The following is a 5362-nucleotide window of genomic DNA, read 5'->3' as shown; positions in this document are numbered from 1 at the left end:
TATATATATATATATATATATATATACATACATACATACATACATACATACATACACACACGTACGTACGTACAAACAAACAAACAATATACATACATATATACTATATAATGTACATCACGGTATCAATCTATCTAGCAATCTCTAATAATCTGTGTCTATCATTGTTAGACGAAAATAGAAGTTGGTGTCAGGACAGAAGATGAAAACGAAGACGAAGACAACGAAGGAAAAAGACTATAGAAGACTATACAAGAAGGAGATAACGACAGTGCTGGTGATGGTGATTGTGACAATGGTGGTGAGTCCTTGCTCACCGTGGTTGTCACTCGAGAAGAAATGGTACTCACGGCCTGGCTCCAGCTTCACCTGACAACTTTTCCATCAATTGTGTAACCTTGTGAAATCTTGGACAGAAAATGAAAGCCGAAACGGATAATTCAGGTCAGAGAGAGAGAGAGAGAAAGAGAGGGAGAGACAGAGAAAGAGAGAGAGGGGGAGGGGAGAGGAGGAATAAAGAAATGGAAAGTAGGAGAGTAAAAAAAGAGAGAAAAAGGGGGGGGGGGTAAATAAGTATTGGGAAATATAAAGAGAGTAAAAGATATAGACGGAGGGGGAAGAAAAACGAGCGTGCAAGTAAGAGGTGTGAGAGCAGACAGGGGTGTATAATAAGACGCGGATAGAGGAAGAGCAAGAGGGGAGGGGGAAATCGAACCGATAGAGATGGAGAACTAGGAGACAGAAGGGGAGGAGAAGAAGAGGGAGAAGGTGAGATCGAGGTAGAGACATAGAGACAGGGAAAGCGTAATAGTAAGCGAAGAGGGGGGAGACAGATAGGAAGGGAAAGGTTTTGCAAAGTGAAAGGAATAGAGGGAGGTAAGAGGAGTGGAACTGGCTCTAAAGAGAATTAGGTAAGAGGAAAGGCATAGAGGAAGGCGATCGAGGTGAGTGTGAGAATTAGATGAAGGGGAGGAGAGTGGAGTGAATACTTGATTAGAGTAACAGGCGAAGGGGAGTTATGTAGATATGTGTATGTTTGTAGACGAAAAGAGAGAAGAGAAAATGAAAGTAGGCTAGCGGAGACAGAGAGAGAGAGAAGGGAGAGATAGAGAAACAAAAATAGAGAGGAAGAAAGAAAGACTGACGGAAAAGAAAGATGTTTTAATAAGAACAATGAAGAAAAATTACAAAAAACAAGGGAATATAAAAAGTATTAAGGGAAAAATAAAGAATAAAATTAAAATGAAATAGAAAGATATATTGAATAAATAGTGAGTAAAACAGAGAAAATGAGTGCAAAAGAGAGAGAGAGAGAGAGACGTATTATTTATGTGGGTTCACTGGCTGTGACGTAGGAAACGTTGCTATGCGGTTGCTAACCACCAAATCAACAATGGTTGGTTGCCGTTCGCGCAGTGCTATGGATACTGCGCTTTCTGTCCCGAACACTGATTATATGTGTATGTGTGTATATGTATTATACTTATGTTTTTATGTGTGCGTGTATGTATCCGGATGTGTGAGGGTATAATATCGATAATGAAGTGTGTGAATGTGTGAGAGTGTATGTGTGTGTGTGTGTATGTGTGCTTATAATGTATGTGTATTAATTTATTTTTCTCCATATTCATAACAGACACACATACACATACATTTATAATCATACATACAAACAGAGCAATTAATGTGTAACTATTGGTCTCCTAGCACATTCTTGCTTTTCCTCAATTTCTTACTCCTTTATATACACATACACACACACATATATATATATAAAAAAACACACACACATACATACATAAACGTGTATGCGTATGTATGTATGTATGTATGTGCATGCGCGTGTCCAATACAATGCGAGTACATATAAACTAAGTCATTGACATTTCTTGATGGTTTTTTTTGTTCTTTTTTTTTTACCTGCTTGTGTCTTAAGACAAAATAAACAACCAGTTTTATGATAACAACGAAATTATTTTATGTTAAATCTCTTCTTTTTTTCTTTTTTTGTGTGTAGCAACTTTGGTACTCACCTCGTTCCTTTCCTCAATCTCATATACAAATTCTTTGGAAATCCTGATTGATAAAGACTTTTCTCTCTCTCTACACACACACATCAGTTGATAGCTGTCATTGTCTTGATTGTTTATCTTCTATCTATCTCTTTTTCTCATATTTGTGTGTGTATTTATATGTGCGTGTGTGTGTGTATTTATGTGCGTGTGTGTATGTGTATGCGCGCGCGTTGGAATGTGCGTAAATTCGGTTACAGAGAAGATACAAAAACATTCATTCACAAAAACACATACGCTTATATGTAAATTTATGTGTGTTTGTAAGTGAATGTGTAGGTGCACCCTTACGCTTGTGTGCCATCAATAGTATAGAGGAATAAAGGGAGAAGGGTGAAGAAAGAGGTGAGTGTGAGATGGAGAAAGAGTGAAAGTAGCAACAAAGAGTAGTGGGAGGTTTTTGGCGATTACTATAACATTATGAATGAAAATGTCGGTTTGTGAATATTCGTACATATAATTAATTCTTCAACAGAGGCTGGTTTCCACATCACTATTTTTGATGAAATGTGTAGCTTATGTATTTGTTACACCCGATGTTCTTCCTATAAATGCTGGTACTTCATATCAAATTGTATATTCTGTCTTACCTGGATCTTAAATTGTAAGAATTTCTACAATTTTCGTTTTTCTTTCGTAGTACGTCAGTCCTGTGTCACTTTCACGTAAAATCGTAGTAACGAGAGATTGTAAAATTAACCCCAGTTGCTAAACGTAAGACTTCGAATACGACATCTTCCATTAATTCACATGATAGCATTTCTTTGAATTGTCGACAAATCATCATCATTAACATAATCAAGAACTACTGCAGTCACATGTAGTAGCGTGACCATTGAGTAAAATGCGTTATCCAATAGCTCTAGTAATAGTATTTGTAGTAGTTCCATTCATTCATTCATTCGAACATTCATTCATTCAGTTGTTCCAAACTATTCATTCATAGGTTTGTTCTTACGATTATAGTTGCAAGTAGGAAAGTATGTGCCCATAGCCTGTCTTAGCCAAATTGCAGTTATGGTGACGGAGTTGAAGGTGGTGGTGGTGGGTATTGGAAGCGTGGGATGGTTGGATGGAAGTGGAATTAGTGCTGTTAACGTTTCATTTTGAAGAATTGAAGTGTTGGTCCAATTAACTGATGGAAATACATGGACGGGGAAGGTAGTTTGGATTAAGAAAAATCAACCACGGGAGTAGCGTTTAAATTAATGAAGAGGGGCTGATTAAAACAAAAGAAATGCTGTTTTTAACTCCCGTTTTTGATGATATCAGATTATTTTCTCCATGTTGATTAATTAAAGCAAAAAAAAAAAACAAAAAAAAAGAAAACGAAAAACCTCTCTTTTGATGTTGTTTAACACCAGGTTCTCTCTGATCGAGGCATTCCAACCGTGACCATCCCATATATTTGAGGGTAGGTAGAGCTACATTATTTAATGTCCTTCCATTTTTTTTAAAGACATTATGGTGTATTTTAAGGTAAAATTTAGCTACTATTTCTAGCATGTTGAGTGATCATTAGAGACTTGTGTTACTTTTGATGTCTGACGTTGTTGTTGTCTAGTGTCAGCAGTGATCGAACAGAAGCGTTCCAACCGTGATCATCTCGAACACTATTCATTATACACTGTATCTAGAAATACATTATCTGACGTGTCCCTCTTTTTGTAGGACGATAGGGTACGATTTTGGGACGACTTGGTTGCTATTTCTGTTTGGTGTTCTTTTGTTCATCTACTGATCAAAGACGTTCCATTTGTGACCATCCTGTCTTTAGAGGGTTATCTAGAACTGCCTTATACAATAGACATTTTTAAGACGGTGTTGTTTGAAGGTGATTTAGCTACTATTTTTAGCAGGTCGAGAACCACGTAGAGGTTCGCTCTTTGATATATTAAAATGGCAAAATACATAAATCATTTTTGCACTACAGATCTAATGGCACTCGTGGTTTAGTGTGGTCCATAAACGCACACATAGAGGTACATTAAGGTGCTTCATTATGCTTTGTTTAAGACAATTTAATATCAATGAATATTTAAATGTCTTACATATTATACACATATAAATACACGCAAACGCACGTTCACACACATATGTACGCATGTATGTATATATGTATATATGTATGTATGTATGTATGTATGTGTGTGTGTATATATGTTTGTATGTATGTACGTATGTATGTACGTATGTGTGTATATAAGTATGTATGTATGTGTTTGTGTGTGTATATATGTATGTATGTCATTGGTCAGTTTATTTCAAGATTTCTTGCCAATAGACAGAGAGGTTTTTAACCTAGATTCAAGGCTCCTTTATTGGAATTCCAACATCAATAACAGGGTATGTATTTATGTACGTATGTATTTATGTATGTATGTATGTATTTATGTATGTATGTATGTCATTGTTCAGTTTTATTTCATGATTTCTTACCAATACAGAAAGAGCCGGTTTCTAACCTAGATTCAAGGCTCCTTCTTTGGAATTTCAACATCAACAACAGGGTATGTGTATGTATGTATGCATGTATGTATATATGATGTATATATGTATGTATGTATGTGTGTATCTATGTATAATCACTAAAAAAGTATCTGTATAAACTCAGTTACATAGAATTTCCTAAAACACTCACTAATAAGGGAACACAAATGTTTATATACTAACAGCACTAAAGGGGGAAGGATGAAAAAACAGTGTGTATGTATTATGTAATAAATAAGACAGTTTAGTGTGTACGTGTAAATATATGTGTGTGTGTGTGTGTGTGAATACCTGGAAGGTAGTCATTTATATAAATTAGATAAATTTTATTTTCTCTACTCTTCTTTGTATTAAGTCTTTTTCTTTTTCTTTTTGTTAGTCTTGGATATAATCCGCGAACCGTTCATTATTAGTGCAAGATTCAATGGCATCAACTAATCTCTCCGCTTTAAACTGTTGGTCTTTTACCCAAATCAAAAATCATTGTTATATTACTATTTGCAGCTCTTGTGGTCAATAAAGAAATTATTACAATCATTTTTAATATATACATACATATGTATGTGTGTATATATCTTTATCTTTTACTTACTTCAGTCATTAGACTGCGGCCATGCCGGGGCACCTCTTAATGTGTGTGTATATATATATATATATATATATATATATACACACATACATACATTGTCTTAATAACTGATGAAAAATGCCTAGAAGCATTCAGCTCCGCTATTTGAAACTCAGTATTATGATGACAACTTACAGATTGTCCTATATATACATATATATATATATATATA

At 35.1% G+C, this 5362-nt stretch overlaps 2 protein-coding genes across 4 annotated transcripts in view; one reads left to right on the top strand and one right to left on the bottom strand.

Annotated features, from left to right (window-relative positions):
* The window catches only part of LOC106874755 (palmitoyltransferase ZDHHC11), a 77395-nt gene extending 75124 nt beyond the window's left edge, over positions 1 to 2271 (bottom strand). The window contains exon 1 of one of the 2 annotated variants that reach the window (XM_014922594.2): positions 2034 to 2271. The gene's annotated coding sequence lies outside the window, so the exon portion shown is untranslated. Of the gene's footprint in view, positions 1 to 350; positions 440 to 2033 lie in introns of those variants that run through there. The other variant, XM_014922592.2, reaches the window with a different exon arrangement.
* A 245-nt stretch (positions 2272 to 2516) lies between these two features.
* LOC106874765 (uncharacterized) overlaps positions 2517 to 5362 on the top strand; it is a 17046-nt gene continuing 14200 nt past the window's right edge. The window contains exon 1 of one of the 2 annotated variants that reach the window (XM_052974955.1): positions 2517 to 2676. The gene's annotated coding sequence lies outside the window, so the exon portion shown is untranslated. Of the gene's footprint in view, positions 2677 to 2735; positions 3487 to 5362 lie in introns of those variants that run through there. The other variant, XM_052974956.1, reaches the window with a different exon arrangement.

This window comes from Octopus bimaculoides, chromosome 20, assembly GCF_001194135.2.
Source record: "Octopus bimaculoides isolate UCB-OBI-ISO-001 chromosome 20, ASM119413v2, whole genome shotgun sequence".
NCBI classification, from domain to species: domain Eukaryota; kingdom Metazoa; phylum Mollusca; class Cephalopoda; order Octopoda; family Octopodidae; genus Octopus; species Octopus bimaculoides.
This window is presented reverse-complemented; position numbering and strand designations above follow the sequence as displayed.